Source organism: Taudactylus pleione, unplaced genomic scaffold, assembly GCF_031769625.1.
Source record: "Taudactylus pleione unplaced genomic scaffold, aTauple2 ptg000282l, whole genome shotgun sequence".
Lineage (NCBI taxonomy): Eukaryota > Metazoa > Chordata > Amphibia > Anura > Myobatrachidae > Taudactylus > Taudactylus pleione.
The window spans coordinates 11,646,254-11,665,659 of record NW_028284684.1 but is presented as its reverse complement, the minus strand read 5'-3'; the positions used below and the strand labels follow the sequence as shown (position 1 = coordinate 11,665,659).

At 39.9% G+C, this 19,406-nt stretch overlaps 1 pseudogene; it reads right to left on the bottom strand.

The window, feature by feature from the left end:
* Positions 1 to 17,773: 17,773 nt before the first annotated feature.
* On the bottom strand, positions 17,774 to 19,020 carry LOC148512128 (uncharacterized; annotated as a pseudogene).
* Positions 19,021 to 19,406: the final 386 nt, after the last annotated feature.

Genomic DNA, 19,406 nt, shown 5'->3' with positions numbered 1-19,406 from the left:
TCCATTTATTGGAGTGATTGCCATAATTTTTATGGTAAATATGATTATTAATTGATTTATTTATTTTTGTCTTTGCAGTTAGTTTTACATAACAGATACAGATTAATTGTAACAGCACATAAAACAGAAGCACCCCAGCCCTCCCAAACCCTGTTACTTACACCATGGCGTGCTCCGGGTGCGCTGTTGCCAAGGGGAGGGGGGAGGCAGTGTGCCTGAATGTCACCACCAGACTGTGGCAGAGTAGGGGGTAGCCCTGAGAGGTCCTGGTTGGGCGGCAGGCATGGCAGAGTACAGCCCTTGGGGGCCCTGGTCGGAAGGCAGGTAAAGTGGAGGAGCAGCCCTGGGGTCCTCTCTCTACTCCACTCAATGTCTGTGGCTGAGCTGGAGACTGAATTGTTGCCTGGCGGCTATTCACGGCACCCTCTGCCAGCTGGCGCTCTACACACTTGCGTAGTGGGTGTAACGAGAGGGCCGGCCCTGTCTGCTATCCAGAAGTTAGGGCTGCAGGGTAGCGGTGGTGCACCCCTAGGGCCCTGCATTCTGTGCAACAGCAACACTGCACACCTATAGTTATGACCCTGTAATAAAGTGTCATATATACAATACATGAGAGTATAGTGTACATTATATGTTATTAATAGTCAGATTTCTATCTAAAATATAATGAAATATAAACACCTCCACATCAATTGTTTTGTAAATAACAATCTACTTTCCTGCAGTACAGTACATAGGATAAATGACAAAATCTAGCTGCAATGCTAAGGAATGAAAATCGGCAGGAGGGGTCTGTATGCAAGTAGCCAATCAGAAGCTGCTAGATTATTCTGTCAATGTCGTTATCATCAACACATATCTTCTTTACACCAGGCATTCGGTACCTTTCAATGAAGTGTATCTGGGGTAAAATGTGTCAACATTTATATTATCTACGTGATATATGAGGCACGTTGCATACACAACTGTGAAACATCTTTATCTTTGTTAACTTACAGTTCAATGCACCTGCTTCAGATGTGGCTGTGCAATACCATCCAACTAAAATGCAAATGCAGCAGGAGGGGTCTGTAGGAAATAGAAACATCCTGCATGCATCTGCGATCCTAGTACAGCATCCCTAGACGCTGCCTCGGATCACCATTGCATTCAAGATGATTGCTGCCTTGGCCAGGCTGCGTAAGCTGAAGCTTACAAGGCTGCTTGCGAGGCCAGGAAATCTGTGTCCTACGACGCACATCCTGCCATCATTACTCCCAGGTAATGGGGCGACGCGCCCCCATTTTCAGGAGTGCAGACCGGGGCCAATCCCTCTCAAAATGCTGCAGCCTGCCAATCAGGCTGCGGCAGAGGAAGCACTGTGAACATGATCGCGGCACTCGTAAACTATCTCATTCATCATCCATACCAGAGTGTGACAGATATACTATTTATTTCACATTTGTTCATGTTTTGAACAATACTTATAGGTTCTATCTTTCTTCCTGTTTTTTTCCTATCAATTTACCTTGGCTAATTATGATACTGCATAACATACATGCAGGGCAACCACTGCAGATGCTTCTGTGGGGAATATTCATAGTCAGGGGCTGGATGGCCCCTGACAATTAAGTATCCAACTTGTTGTGAGTTGCGGCGGTGGATACTTAATTATTAATTTATTGCTCCGGCATGAGAACAGTTGCTCTGTAAAGCAGCTGTCTCCGTGATCAGTAGCACTGCTACAGAAGTAGCAGTGTTACTTACCGGTGATGTGCCGGCATCTGCACCTGAGGTCACACATGTGCATGGCGCAGGGGCACCATGCTGAGGTGGCGGAGGGGTTCAATCTATTCCCTCTTCAAAACCATGGACCTCCTTCCCATTGGCTCTGGGAGCCAATGCCATCTGAAGATGGTGTTGGTTCCCTCAAGCAAACTGAATATTTGGTGGCTCCATCAGGCCTCTTATAACGATTGGGCCCGTTAGTGATCATGAATAGGCCATATGTTCATTATATTTATTTTCACAGTCAAATTATTTTAGTCAGTCCACTTTTATTATTTAACAGAAAACAGTTTATATTTTATTTTTGTTGCTACTTGTCAGTGCTCTTGTTAAGTTGTTGTTTTATTAGTGTTTACACTTTTTAGCTCCGTATGCATTCCAAGATGATACATACCTTTAACAGTACCAGTTATCTCAATAATATAATTGTATTTAAATCCGCTATTTGTAGCAGTATCCCACCTGCAGACCTGCTTATACCTCCTTCAGCTTTGCATAACTCATCGCTGCTTATAAACTGGAAGAGAGGAAGCCAGCTGTATGATTGCAATACTGAAAATAAGGGGCAGGATGTAGTAGAAAGTAGAGTATGTATATGTCTCCGACTGAATAGCTAAAGGGGACAGGGAATAAAATAATTTGCTGTATGCAGAAGGTGAAAAAAGGTGCTGATAAACACCAAAAAAAAGATGCCACTAATCCTAATCCCTTAAAGTTACAGATTTATAGCAGCTTCCACATTCTGGTTAAGTGCGCGGATGATTTTTTCATTAATTTCTGAAATTGTTTCACTGATTTTTTCCTGTTTCAGGAATGATAAATTTCACTAGAAAAAAAGCATTTTGTGTATGTATTTACTGGCTCTTTAATTTACCCATGCTCTCTTCCCAACTGAGAGGATGGCTTCAATCTAAACCCATTTCCCTTGCCCACTTGACTGGTTTGGTTTTTACAGATGAAAGAAAACATGAGAAGCTGAGAATAGAAAGGTTAAATGCAATGTACAATTTATATAGCAGCTATGTGGTTATTTACTGGGGCATTAAGCCATGTGAGAAAAGTCAGGAATTCTGCTTCCTGTTAAAGATGTTCAAAAGTGTAAAATATCTTTTGTTCCTCCCAGATGTAATGCCCATATTCCATATCACCCCCTCTAAGTAAACATTAGGGAAATTGCTGGGGCTGCATAATTGTTGACTAATGGAAATGGAAAACAGAAATATGTATTAACAAATGACGCAAAGGAACAAGAGGGTTTGTCCATAGCAACCAAAAATATTCTGTAATTTTTCTAGTGACATTTACAAAAATAAAACCAAATATCTGATTGTTTGTTCTAGACAACACCACTTTTCTCCTTTCGCTAGTGTCCCAAATGTTCCTAAATCTTAGGGGCTTATTTACTAAGCGGCAGCTTACAAAAGGCAATTCTTCTTGGTGTGTTCAAGCCCCAAATTTAATACGGCAATTACTTTAATAGCAAAATACCTATTACGTCATTTTTGCTTTAAATTTGGGGCTTAAACACGGTGAGAAGCAGCTGCTTTTGCAGTAAATCCATTAATATTCATCACTGGCAAAGCCGTTCTTCTTTTCCATGTATTAAATATAATTGAAAATGTTTGGTCTGATGCTGAACACTTTGTAGATTAAGCATTGCTGACATATGTACTTAAAATACAGTACATTTACTTTATTAGCTACCGCATTGCTTGGACATGTCATGTTTGGAGGTTAATGTCCAAATGTCTGCAGACTTCATAATACATTATGAGCAATGATACACTAGCCCAAATGATAAGTGTCTCTGGAATTCGTATTAAAAGGTGATAAGAGGTCTATGAAAGCCTGTTTTCTACATCTCAAAGCAACTCAAAGCAACTGAAAATCAAATGACTCTAGAAGTGGATTTTGCTCTTCAAACACTAATTTATTTAATCCACACATTGATTTAGCAATCTCACAGTAATTATCCAAATCACATGAAAGATCAAAATGTTTTTGTCATTTACATAGAATCAAATAACCTGCTTTAAATGCTTGACACCCATGCATAGCGCATACAGAGACATCCTACGATGATTTTCTTTTGCAACTTGCCAGGTACCATATATAAAACACATAACACCATACGCTGATTGCATCAAGGATTCACCATAACACCAGTGCACAGAAAACAGAATAATAGGTTTATCTAGACGTGTAGATTCAAGAAGGTTAATATGAAGGTGAAGTGTCGGGGAAGGAGTCATGGCTTGCGATATAAATGCAATCAGTGGAAAAGTAAGAAATTCTGAGCGGGGCTGCAGACCATGCACTATTCAAGGAGAATACAAATATGTCTTCTTTCATTCCTGCACACTATGGAGTAATCTCCTTATATCATATGAAGACAGCTCACTCCCCACTTCCTGAAAAAAAGGCTTTTTGTAACTTCCAACATTTTAGAATACATTGAAGAAATGAATGTAAATGTATTTGTATTGGGACTCTGTTCTTTGTAGTGCTTTGGAAAGCCTGGCCCAACACATCTAATGCACACATTCTGTATTGGATACAGTAGCTTCTCTATGCATACATGGAATGCATAGGCAGCAATTCATAATAGGCTATGTCCTTTTGCAACATAACCTCCAGAAATCATGTAGGTACAAAATGATGGTACAGGGCAGGGAGATCCAGCCACATAGGTTATGTACACAGAGGCTGCCGACTGCCACTGCTGAGTACATTAATTATAACCCTGATAGAGACTCTTCTCACACAGTGCTGACATTCATCTGGGAAGATGTCCGTGGGTGGTATAATTGCCTATCATCCCCCCTTGTCAGCCCACCACTTAATGACATGAATGGCACATCCAAAAATGCACAGGTGTTTTCTTCCAGATATTGTTTTTTTATAGTGCTCCCTGAGAGAATTGAATATACCATGGACTGGTCCATGAACTAGTACTGCTTGGTGAATTTATAAACTATTTTATTATATATTTCAAATTCAATGTAAGTATTGGTTCTAGTTCTCTACTTAATCCACCTCTACCCAGCCATTAGGGTTCTGTACCTTCCTAGATTTAGCTATTCCGTGAGTCACAAGCCCTTCAGCCAGTAAAATAATGATGACTGTACATAAATGTTTAAATGATCCCACAATGGCTAATTAGGAATAATGTATTGTGATTTTGTGTGTCAGCATTGCCATTGAATTCTGTGGAATGAGTCAGTGAGTTAAATGATCAAGTTCTAATTTCCCTTAATGCAGTTTCCTGATGTAATGACGCATGTCTCCAGAGCAAGACTAGTGCCAAGAATCTTACTCCGAGAGTGTAGGGGGCCTTGTGTTACAGCAGATTATGTACAAAATGCTCACACCATTAATAAGATGCTTTAAAAACCATAATCAGCATATGAAACGTCTTCTTGAAATATGAAATATTTATGTGAAATATATTTTTATTTACGTGAAGATGGAATTTCCTGTATTAAATGTATTACTGACATGCTCAATGAAAATGTATAATGCCACTCACCATGATTCAGAGTACAGGATAGGTACCGCTTTATGGTGCATTCATATAGTACGCTGAACACAGTGCGGTTTATTTCTCCCCGCTGAAACTTAACTAAATATTCTAGATTACAACCATGTGCTAACCGAGAGGCATCCTTTCATTTAAAGAATAAGTGAGACCAATATATATCAAAGTCAATCATACTCTCTCACGCTCCGATGAGGCAGGATGTTATGCTAGTGGGAAGGTACATATTGTATCTATATTTATTCCCTCTTAGCATCTTATTGACTAAGGGGCCTATGTATCAAAGCTGGGAGAGAAATAAAATTGTAACAAATAAATTAGCAACCAATCAGCTCCTAACTATCAGTTTTTAAACACAGTCTGCAAAATGTAAATTGGATGCTGATTGATTAGTACTTTATTTCTCACAATTTTATCTCTCTCCCAGCTTTGATGCATAGGCCCCTAACTCCGATAAATGCACTGTGTAGTTTGGTGTATTCATTCCAAAGGAATTGTTATTGATGCCACAGCAGCTTAACTGACATGATCTGATTTGAAAATTCAGGTTTTTTTTGTATCAGATCCAATAGGGAAGTGTCTAAATAATATGCAATAAAAAAAAGCTGCAGGCCCATGTCTGTGGGAAGTCCCTATAGTCCTTGTACTAGGGTGGCATATTTGTCAGTAAGACAGACTGCCTTGGATGTCATCATCAAATCACATGCTTTATTTTATTAAATGAGATGGGCTACCTCAGATAACTGACATTAATGCAATTACAAACTCCTGGGGCTAAATGTAATAGCCTGCGAGCCGACACTGCTGCAGGAATACATGTGAGTATCAGTATACCCGTATTTTAAAAGCAAGAATGTTAAAGGATAAACCAAGCTGGTTTAGCCACTACATTTAGCCCCATGACATACAGTATATTGACTGTTTCTACTATTTTATCAGCCCTTTGTTAAATTGAAATGAGGGTAGGAGAGAATCCAAAATGGAAATTCCCTTTTGAGTCTCACTTACAGTACACTGTACATGTAGAAGCACTGGTAGAGACATACACATATTCATACTAATAAGGCCTCCACCCTCACCCTGTCACCACTGTATTTGTCTCATCCCCTCACTATTTGCCCTTATTTGTCTCACCCCCCCCACCACCACCTTTATTAGTCTCACGCCCCACTTCCCCACCACCATGATTCAGCAATTAAAGTATCTGCAGTTTTGGATGCCTAAAGGAATTTCTAAATGCCTAAAGGAGGGGGAATTTCTCACATTTCCAAAACACTGGTACTTCCCCCATGGTGATTGAACTATCACCAATTGAGAGACTCATATTCAATTAGAGACAAAAAGCCATTTTCACCTGTTTTTTTGCAAAAATTTGGCCTAAAAAAATTTAGCCAATTCATTTCCAGGACAATTTCGCCTAAGCGGAAACAATTCTCCAAAAAAGATTCTCCAATCAATAGCAGGTGAAAAGAATTGCAAAATTGTTATTTTGGGGTGCAAACGTGGGGAAATGACTCAGAACCCTAGGGACAGACCCCCAAAAGTCAAATCTGCAAAAAAACAAAAACCTAAGAACACCCCAAAAAGATGTCATTTTTGGGGTGAAAAGTTAAAAAGTGGGGGGATAAACATAAAAAGTAGCGAAAAAGACTTCTTGGGGGTCCACAAGTATGGGTCAGGTGTTTTTGGGATTGCAGGTGCATGCAGCAGGTGGATTTTTCATGTTTTTAAAAGGTTCACTTTAGAGACATAAAAATATGCTAGTACCCCAAATTTGAGAGGACTGCTTATTTTCACCAAAAAATACAGCTTTATGCCATTCTTCCCCACTATTACAAACAAAGACGCTAATAGCAAGCAATTTACACAACTTAAGTACCCAAAATAGTCTAATTAGGGCTATTAGTACACATCTATATTGATTCCCTATGTTAATGTATCTTTTTCTGGGGTACAGACTGATTTCCCCAATTCTTTCAGTACTTTTCGCCTGTTCTGCATTCGCCTTTTACTGTTTTTGCCTGTTTTGCAATTGAATTAGGCGAAAAGCGGGGACGAGCACGGAATGAATTCCCCTCTGAAACAGGCGAATGAAGCGAAAAGTCGGACAGGCGAAAACTTCACCTCTAATTGAATTCCCCTCATAAAGTTACTTATGAAGCCCAAGGAGAATGCAAGAAATATCAGGGGGACATTCACAGGAGGTCACGCTAGTTTACAGAAAAAGGATGAAAAACAAACAAAAATACAGATTTTGTTGATGAACATTTTATTACTGGTAAAAACATATTTAACAATTGCCGCACAGCAGGGTGGTACAACTCCTTGAAGGTTATGCATAATTGAACACACCTTATTTTTATCTTCTTTGAAGTTTGTGTAATACATTATGGAGCCGATGCACTGTGAGTATTACGCCAGTTTGTAAACGTAGCTTGAGTAAACCACTTTGCACATTCCCAGAAAATCAGCCTTATGTTTAAGTGCCTATAAAGCTTTGTGTGACTCTGGCACTTAATCTTGTTTGTAAGTGGGGTGGTGGTAAGACATAGGCTTAGTACGGTAGGGATGTGTTCTTTCAATTTCAAACAGATGGCGTTTGGCACATAGACATTTATACCTGTGAAAACAATATTATTAGCAGCTTGTTGTGGGCAGGTGCAAATATAGGACGATAATGACAACACTAGCAAACCGCTTCTGATTGGCTCATCTTCATTGCTCATGAACATATAAAGTATTTTGGGGAGATTTATAAAACCTTGGAGAGATTTAAAGTAGTGACAGAGAAAATACTAACCAATAAGCTTCTAACTGTCATTGTACAGGCTGTATTTGAAAAATGACAGTTAGAATTTGATTGGTTGGTACTAGATCACTCTCCACTTTATCTCTCTCCAATGGTTAAAATATCTCCCCCTTTACGTGTGTATTTTAGCAAAAAGTGTTTATATTTTTTGCTCACAAGAAGGAGAGTGTGTCCGCTGTATTAGGTAAGTATTTTATGCTTTTTTAAAACCTAATAGTGAGTGCTTAGTTCACAAGCAAAACAAAAGTTAAAAGCATGAATGTAAGTGTAGGTGATGTATGCCTAACGTAAACCTGTCACATATGCTACTGGTGACGATCTGCATGTACCTTGCAATAGTTGCAACTTTAAATATGCACAAAATTGCAGTTTTCTTAGTGTATGTGTTTTACATCAGCGACTTGGGGGCAATTGCATCCATCTCTACTGCTGGAGTTATGTACCTATATCTCCTTCTGCCAATAGTAAGGGAGCAGAAGTGTTGGGGGCATAAATACCTACCAGCAGAAAAATTACCCAAGGCCATTAAAAATTAGGTGGTAAAGTACATGTATTTTCTAAAATGGGATGTAATATAGATTGGGGCAATGAGGAAGGAAATGTAATGGCGATATCAATGCAATTGGAGAGGGAAGTCAATAAAGCAAAAAGCAGCAGTTGGTAAGGTTGGGGCATAATCAATTATAGTCATCCAATCGGGTGTTATTTTTCAGCTGGTGGGGTGATATGTAATGTAGGTGGCATAACCTATAAAGCACTGACGTTTTTTCTCTAGTTCAATACAGTACCTTGTCTCAGGTAACAGGCATGGAAAGCTTAATAGTGATAAATTAGCATAATTACTCACAACATCCTTATGATAAGGAACCATTATACTGTATGCTGTTCCTTTTAAGAAGTCAGTTGGCAATTGTATACACCAACCGCTCCATACTGTAGCTACAAGTTCCTTACAGCCCGATGAATGCAAATTGACTAGTTCTACAAAGGATTGCCGGAGATATTGAATGACCCATAATTCATCTCATTTTCTTTTACACAGAAAATAAATTGCAGTCCATTATAGAGAGTAGAAAAAACCCTGTGATTCCACCATAACTAACAGCTCACCTTGTGACTCAGGCGATTTTTCTGCATTGTATGTTGGATAAAGGAAATATTCATTTGTAAATATTATAAATAGTGTAAGTGGTTGTATCTTAGCTTTATCTATTGGCATATAAATCTCCTGGAACCAAGACATTGTGTTTCATGGAGGAGCATGGTTTAGTTTTTTTTTTTTTTAAACCAAATACATTATTTTTGTTGTATTTAATTTACCTTTATATTACAAAACACAAACTGACGTGCAAGAAAAGCAATCACTGGCTCCCTGTGCAGCAGTTCAGCTTGTACTCTAGCACTATAAAATGACTGTTTTTTAAAACTCACATTTATACAAACCTTTTTCTTAATTTGAAATAATATAAAAGGGTTTTTTCTTTATTTCAGCTGTTAAAGAAACCAATCACATTTATAAACTGTATAATATTGTAATACTTTGTTTTCAAAGATCTAAAATACCAGCTGGGATTCTGGTATCGGAATATAAAAAAATGCTCTATTTTTTTGCTTGGAGGATGTTGATAAAAAATATTGTCTCCTTTTAAAATGTTTCTAGTGGAGTTAAAGTAGTTGAATAGAGATGAAAAGATGGGCCATAAACTGGTAAAGAGCTGAGCCAACAGCCCGTCAGCTGCTCTTAATATCCTTCTTGTGAACCCCGACATGAAATAAGTTAAGAGCTTGTGCCATCAGCACTCTCTAAAGGATTTCTATTGACAATGAACATTAAAGAACTAATTTTAGAATTAGCTAAATGAACTACAGCTTTGTAGAAACCTTGGCCTACTAATTCAACCACTTCATCAACATGGACCTGTCTACTGTCATATAATAGAATGGGCGCTTCCCGATATCTGGAAGTCTTTGTCTATGTACAGTATCTTCATGTGTATATTATGTATTTTATTGAACAATAAAGTGATAATGTATTACTTAAGGCTGTGTTATTATGCTACTTTGTTTATATCTATACTAATGGATTCTTAATTGAAGTTATTAATAGTAGACAAATATAAGGAAACAAGAATTATCCTTGTCCTGAAACAAGAATCCTTTGAGATTTATGTTATTGCTTGAATATGTAATACAATTTGAAATACTGTAGAAAATCACACACACTTGTTTGATTATAATGGGAAATGTATCGATTCCTGAGATAGATAGACAGACAGACAGACAGAGATAGATAGATAGATAGATAGATACTGCAAGTTATATCACCGCTCTATAAATTTAAGTGATGACATCACTATTCACCAAATATATAAAGTCAATATTTCAAGCACATGGGATTCTTTGTCACGCAATTTTTTTATGTTTAATTGCAACAAAAATGTGTTGTTTTTTTACATACAGTAATTATACTCAATTAAAAAGGATACACCTCTATTGGTGTTAGTAGAAGAGATACTGTAGGGATTTAAAGTAATAACCTGGAAGGGTGAGATTCTGACGAGTCTGCCTGTATTTTTAAAGCAGCAATCATGTAAAAGGCAAAACCAACCTTGTTTTGCATTTCAATTATTGCTGCTTTAAAATTCTTCCAGACTTGCCGGGAATGTTGTCCCTGACAGGACCTCACAGGCTATTACCTAAATCCCCTAGTCAGTCTGATTTTTTTCACTAGATGTATACCTTGTGATCAGTGGCGGAGTGCAGTCTGTGACTACTCTGGCTACACTGTGACTGGCAGTGGCTTCCCATTGGAAACGCCATCTGCCAGTCACATATACAACAGCCTCAACAGGCAGGACCAGGGGGAGGTGTCTCTCTTCAAAATTAGACTCAAGACTTACCTGTTCACCCATGCATTTCAATAATGCCCCTTGTTCAGCATGTTTTATATTTTTTGCTGTAAAGGCAAATGTTAAGCACTTTGAGCCCTATTAGGAGTTGGACAAAGGTTCCCAAAATGCGGTCCTCAAGGCTCCCCAACAGTTCAGGTTTTAGAGATAGCCATGGTTGAGCAAACGTGGCTTAATTAGTACCTCAGTCAATGTGATTTAACCTCCTGTGCGCAACCATGGATATCTCTAAAACATGAACTGTTGGGGAGCCTTGAGGAACACGTTTGGGAACCTCTGTATTAGGAGAAAAGTGCTATATAAATACATTTATTATTATTATTATTATTATTATTATTAAATAGAGGGATGCAAAATCACTGCAAGAAATCCCATCAGCATATTTCACATTAATGGTGGTGAAAAATACTGCCACAGACACAATACTAGACTCTCTTTCAACCTGATATCTTTCAGTTTGACTTCTAAGTCAACATCGCTTGAGCCCAAGATGAACAGTCTATACTATATCTCATATAAATGTGACTAAACAACAGTGCCGTAACTAGGGTATTTGGAGCCCAGGGCAAGTAAAAAAACAGAGCCCCCAAAAAAGGTGCATGCGTCTTAGGTGCCTGTCGAAAAAGTGGGCACGGTCACATGCCACAAGAGGCGTGGCCACTGGAAAATAGGGGTTTGGCAACATGACTCACCACGTTTCTTGTCACTCTGGGAACATTCTTTTCCATTCCATATGCACCTTAATGCCATAAGTAGTAGTGCCCCTCTTATATTGCCCACTGTAGTAGTGCCCCTTATGCAATGTCCACAGTAGCAGTGCCCCTTATGCAGTGCCCCCTGTAGTAATGCCCCTATACAGTGCCCCCAGTAATGCACCCTTATACAGTGCCCCTTATACAGTGCCACCAGTAGTGGTCCGCCCTATGCAATGCTCCCAGTAGTGCCCCTTATACATTGCCCCCAGTAGTAGTCACCCTATGAAGTATCCGCTGTAGTTGTACCCCTATACAGCACTCCCATTAGTGCCCCTTATACAGTGCCCAAGTAGTGTTCCCCCTTATGTAGTGCTCCCAGTAGTGACCCTTATACAGTGGCCCCAGTAGTGGTCCCCCCTATGCAGTGCCCCCAGTAGTACCCTTATACATTGCCCCCAGTAGTGGTTCCCCTATGCAGTGCTCCTTAAGCAGTTCCCCAGCAGTAGTCACGCTATGCAGTGTCCCCAGTAGTTGTACCCCTATACAGTACTCCCATTAGTGCCCCTTATACAGTGCCCCAGTAGTGGTCCCCCTTATGCAGTGCTCCCAGTAGTGTTCTCCCTTATGCAGTGCTCTCAGTAGTGACCCTTATACAGTGCCCCAGTAGTGTTCCCCCCATGCAGTGCCCATTATACAGTCCCCCAGTAGTCCCCCCTATGCAGTGCCCCCAGTAGTGCCCCTTATACATTGCCCCCAGTAGTGGTCCCCCTATGCAGTGCCCCTTAAACAGTGCCCCAGTAGTTGTACCCCTATACAGTACTCCCATTAGTGCCCCTTATACAGTGCCCCAGTAGTGGTCCCCCTTATGCAATGCTCCCAGTAGTGACCCAAATACAGTGCCCCCAGTATTGGTCCCCCCTATGCAGTGCCCCTTATACAGTGCCCCAGTAGTCCCCCCTATGCAGTGCACCCAGTAGTGGTCCCCCTATGCAGTGCCCCCAGTAGTGCCCCTTATATAGTGCCCCCAGCAAGTGGACAACTGGAACAAGAACATTTGTCACAGTTGGCTAGGTGGTCCCTCAGGTTAATGTATTGGTGTGAATACTACTATACATCACAATGGAATACCGTTTACAGTATTACTATGAAGACTACTTAAACAAAAAAAGTAGTTTATATAATGCTGATATATATTTTAAAGTGAACATGACTTTAAATTCAAATTTATATTTTTTTCATTTAATTGTAGTACATAAAACTAATTATAAACTCTAAAATATCAGTTATTTTGTATTTAATTTACTTTGGTAAAACTCTCACCTTAATATCACTACTATTCATTAAAACTGAAGAACAAAAATAATGACCTTTGTTAATCTATTATTAAGTCAGGTACTAAACATCTCTCACCATTGTGCTTCTGGGATTATGTACATTATGGGAAGGCTGGGATGGGTGGAGGGAGAACATCTCCAGATACCATCACAAAGTAGGTTCTCCATTTGGTGTTTGAGTTGCTTCTGACCAAACATGGCTGTTATGATCAAGGAAAGCCAAGCCCGCCAGGTTGGTACCTACAAATCAAGTTTGAAAAAGGCATAAAAGTATTTTACAAGTATACCTATTTGTGATTTTTGTTGAAATAAATATAGTATGAAACAAAAAAAAAAGTAAGCATCAGAGCTGTGGCACAAATGCAGGGAAGTTTAAAAAAAAAATAGGACATCTATGAAACATTTGCCACACAGCAGTGGAAGACAAATTGGCAGTTTAATAAACTATAAAATTAAAATGTCAGTCAGCAATGCCCCAAACAGTGCATAATGCAAAGACAAGAGGTGCAAGATGGAATTGACCTTGAGCCCACCCACCCTTCTGTTGTATATATTAAACAGGACATGCACAGTTTAACAAACCAATCGCTTCAGTGACAGGGACTGCCACTTGTGGCTGAAGTGATTGGTTTGTTTGGGCCCCCCACAAAAGAAGTTACCAATGGGCAACTGACACTGCTGGCAATTATCTCTACGTACACAAACTGGTACTACAGAGGCAAGTTCTCAGAGGGTTGCACGGGAACTGATTCATAAATACAGGCTAAGGCCTGAGACTTTCCTTGCCACTGTGTGTGGTGAATGGCATTTTTTCAATTTTATTTTTTCTGCACTAAACTTTCCCTTTGTTAGAGGTGTTTTATTCTTTACCACTGTAAAATATTGTTTTTTGGATTTTAGATGTCCTGACTGAAAGCCTTTATACCCTTGAGAATCAGCTTTAGTACAGTAGATGACGTTGAAGCAGTATCATCATCATGACTGGTGATGAAAGCAGCTGCAGCACTCGTGCTTGGCTGCTGCTCCTGCTGTTCTTTTGATTGATTGTCATGTTCCATATGGACACTTGAAATTTTTTTTTTCACAAAAATCAACCCTGTACCTACCAACTGTGACACACTGCATGGTAGCCCTTGATCTACTGACCATTACTATCTGTTATAGCTCACACAGACAGTATCATGACCTGAATTTTATCACAAATATTTTTTTTAAATAAAAAATAAGAAAGTGCCCGTCGACTGCGACACACTACATAGTGGCCTTTGAACTACTGACCATTACTGACTGTTAGCTCTCACGCATATAGTATCACTGCCTGAATTTTGACACAAACAATATATATTTTTTTATAAAACACAGTGCCCACTGACTGCGAGGCACTGTGTGATAGCCCTTGATCTACTGACCATTACTGACTATTATATCTCACACAGGCATTATCAAGGCCTGAATGTTATCATAAACAAAACTGTTTTCTATAAAAAGAGAAACTGCCCACCGACTGTGACATACTGCGCAGTGGCCCTTGACCTACTGACCGTTACTGGTTACTGATATATGGTATTACGGCCTGAAGTAACAGCACCAAATAAAAAATAAGTTTTTAAGCCACACATACAACAATATTATTATTATTATATTAAATGTGTCACAAGTCACCAGCGTGCCAGCCACATGCCTGGACTTTTGCATCTGTGCAACATGCATGATGTACTGGGTTGAAACCTTCTTTTGGTAGGAGACTGGGACGCCGGATTACAGCATGTAATGTTGGATAATGTGTCACCCTCATCTGTGGATTACCATAAATCACCTGCCCTGTTAGTCCATTGGTTCAATTCCTTTCCTAAGCCTGCTGGTTCATTGCCGGCTTGCTGGCTATAGCATGTATGACGTGTGCTTCCAGTTGCTGCCAGTCATGTATCTGCCCATCTGTGCCTGTTTCTGCTTCTGCAATTCTCAGCTATTACTCTCATTCCATCATCTAGAGTTCTGTTTTCCTGTGAGCTGAGGTATTCTCTGGGTCTTTGTCACCACGGCCCTCAAGGCCGCATTTCAGCATTAACATCTCAGCCTTCAATGCCGCACCTCAGTATTTAACATCTTGGCTCTCCAGCCACACCTTGGCTTTCAAAGCCACACCTTGGCTTTTGAAGCCACACCTCAGCCCTCAAAGCAGCATCTCAGCCGGAGCATCTATCGGCTCTCCAGTCGCACTTTGGCTCTCAAAGTGGCACCATGGCTCTCGAAGTCACACCTTGGCCCTCAAAGTCGCATCATAGCCGGAGCATCTATCAGCTGTCCAGGCGCACTTCGTCTCTCAAAGCTGCACCTCAGCTCTGTAAGCCACACCTCGGCCCGCAAGGCCGCATCTCAACCGGAGCATCTATTAGCTCTCCAGCCACACTTCGTCTCTCAAAGTCGCACCTTGGCTTTCGAAGCCTCACCTCTGTCCTCAAGGCTGCATCTTAGCCTGAACTCCCATCGGCTCTCTAGCTGCATCTCGGCTCTCAAGTCATACCTCAGCTCTCAAAGCCATATCTCAGCCCTCAAGGCTGCTACTCAGCCTGAATATCCATTGGCTATTTAAGCCGCATCCTGTGTTCTTCTTGTTGAATATCTCACCTTATTCTGTGATTCAACAGTCAGATAACATCTTGTGGCCCTAGGATAACCATGCAAGCCTCTACTACCTCAAGTGTAAGTCCAGGCAGCCACCTAAGTACTGGTGAAAGTTTCCAGTTCTAAGAAAACAACGTGGGCAGTTATTGGTGGAAGACCTCGCCTGAGTGATTCTAGGCGTCTTACACAGTGAGTCTTAGGGGACTATAACAAAATGATGTTCCTGCACTATAAAAACAAACAAACAATGATTTGCTAACTTCCTATCCACAAAACTATCTCGGCCAGTATTACCTAGGGGACTGTCACTGACACTGTAAGTGGCACTGCCCATCAAGGACAGTGTCACTAAACCAGACTGTCATTATCACTGTCACTGTCTATGGAACTGTCACTAGACTAAGTTAACTAACTAACTAACTAACTAACCCAGCCTAGCCGCTGCTTAGCCTACCCTTCTTCCCCTCCTGTGATCCTGTGACAAATGGTGCTGAATCACCACGAAAGGGACTTATATCGGGTCCAAAACTTGTGAGATCCAATGCCTGAAAGATGACGACGCACATCATTTCCAGATACAAAAAAATAATGTGGGGATCCGAGCAGCGGCTCGGATCTCCGCTAATAAGTAAAGTTTGGGTGGGTTTCTGTCCAAAATACAGAAAATAACATCCAGTAAGAAGAGTTATTTGTCCTGTGGACACTGTAAGGCTTGCAAGTACATGGTCTGCAAACAATGGTTTTATGACAAATATAACAACAAATGGTCCACACATAACCACACATATAACATGTACTACAGTTGGCATGGTGTATCATATGGAATGCCCATACCAGAAGATATATATTGGCAAATCCTCTAGACCTTTAAAAGGTCCAAATATTAGAACATGTAGGCAATATTCGAAATGTCAACAAGGATCGGACCAGATTTAAGACCTTGACGTCAGTAGCAAGGCATTTACAGAAATTCCACAACAGTGACCGCACAGGTCTCCGAGTCTTTGGTATGAGACATACTGTATCCAATTAGGGATCCGGGGTGGGGACCTGGAATGGAAAATTTTAAAGTTTGAAACTGAATTGATTTTTCTTATGAATAGTCAACACCCGGGAGGTTTAAATAAGGCAAACAGCTACATCCCATTTTTATAACCACAGAACAATAACTTTATGTACACAAATTAGTTTTCCAGCTTGTAGAGATGATGTATTCTGGAATTATCTTTTAATTCAATATAAATATCATCAACAAAATTGATACAATCATGTTAAGTGTTCATGAATTAATAATATTACACTATGATATGCATATGTCCCATAAAGGCATCATGATATTAGGGTGGAGAATATTGCCCATATATTTCACATAGTATATATGTATGTATATATATATATATATATATAATCTCCACAAGGCGGCACTCCGTGTAAAAAAATGACCAAATGTGACAAGATGCTGTCTGCAAGGTTTCAGCGCCTTTTATTAGCGCTTTTTTCAAGCATAAAATACAATCAAACATGTTACACTTACCAAACATATATAGAGAGCAGTTAGATACCATGCTGCACCGCGACATCACTTCCTGGCCAGAGCCAGTAGTGACGTCACATCCTCCCATTCAATGGTTACCATGGTAATCACCATGGTTACCAAATAACACAAATACAATGTGACCAAAAACACATGACATATAATTAAAAACAGTCTATCGTGCTCACTGGCCTCTAGATCAAACTAATCAGCGTAATAAACACAATGTGTAGCGAACAGATAGAATGTAATAATACAGCTGTGGACAATATAATATGAGTTTTAGCTATTACAAACATCGTGAACAGATAAATAACTGAACATACAAATTTAAACTCAAATAAGCACAAATCTATTATGCACGACCATAAAATGTCGCAATCATTATACTGCACACACCACAACGTGCTAAACGCTATAATGTTCATAACATATCAGACAGATACATGAATATTACATAAATCACAAGGAGTTGACACCTACATTGCTTACAAATAGCCAAGCGTAATCAGAATGTAAACAGATGCATAACAACCAACCTGCATAATAAAAAATGTAGTAATCAAACTGAACACTGGAGCCCCAGAGTTTCATTTAAGCCTCGGGGGGAAAGTGTGTCTAACCTCATAATCCATTGAGAATCACACTGAAGTAATTTGCGCCCACGGTCTCCACCTCTAACGAGAGGGGGAACGTGGTCAATGATTTTATAGCGAAGTGTTGAAAGATTATGTGACGCCATGGCGAAGTGTTTGCCACTGGCTGCTCGCTGGAACCTGAAGCAAGAGCTGCCCGAATGGCAGATCGATGTTGGGCCATTCTCTCCTTTAAAGTACACTCGGTCTTGCCCACATACATCTTAGAGCAAGGGCACGTTATGACATAAACTATAAATTTAGTTGAACATGTCAAATGATGTCTTATATTGTACTTAGTGCCCAAATATGGATGGAAAAAAAACGATCCTGTTTGAAGGGAGCGACACGTAATACAATTGGGACATCTATAACAGCCTACTTTCGGGACACCCATAAAGGATTTATTTAGCTGAGATTTACCCAATAAAGACACATCGTTTCGCACCAAATGGTCCCTCAGATTCTTGCCTCTCCGATAACAAGACATTAATTTTTTGTTGTATAATGTTTTAAGATCGTTATCTGATGTTAATATAGGCCATAAAGATTTTGCTTGTTTGTTGATAACAATACTGGCATGATTGTATTTATTGATCCACAGGTGTCTATCGACACTGCGATCCTTCTTACTATTGTCTCGAATCAGCAATTTATCCATAGGAACAGCTAATGCCTTTTCTTTTGCACGATCTAAATTAATTTTATGGTATCCTCTTTGAATGAATTTATCATGCATGGTGTCTAACTGTTGCAGTGCTTCGGCCCTGTCAGATGATATTCTTAAAGCTCTCAAGAATTGTGAAAAAGGCAATGCGTTTTTCAGTGGGACAGGATGAGCACTACTCGCCAACAAAATATTATTCCTATCGGTAGGCTTAGAAAACAATGAGGGCACTAAACGTCCATCTCTTTTAGTTATGGTGACGTCCAAAAAATTGACCTTGTACAAATCAGTAGAATAAGTGAATTTAACCGGACTGGTCGAACTGTTGTGTTGTTCAATTAAAGCCACAAACGTCTGTTGCGACCCTCGCCACACAATGAATAAATCATCGATATAGCGAAAATAAGCTATGATATTGTTAGCAACATAAGGATTTGTGAAGAATATATCCTGTTCGACAGTAAACATAAAGGCGTTTGCATACGATGGGGCCACATTGGACCCCATCGCACAGCCAGAAACCTGTACAAAATACTGCCCATCGAACATAAAATAGTTGCGGGTCAAAACTAACTCCAGCATCTGTAAAAACAAATCTACAGGGGGTCCTTTGTACAAAGGATTGTTAGTAATCAACATTTCAGTAGCTCGTAAGCCCAGTGCATGGGGAATACACGTATATAGATTACAAACATCCACTGAACATAAAACACAATCGATCGGCAAATTAGGCAAGGACTTCAAAGATTACAATAAATGGTTGGTATCTTTTAGATAGGTCGGTCTAGCCTGTACACATGGTTGAAGGAGGGCGTCTAAATAGGTTGAAATGGTCTGATATAATGAGCCACGGGCAGCTATGATAGGACGGCCCGGTGGCCTTACCGGGTCCT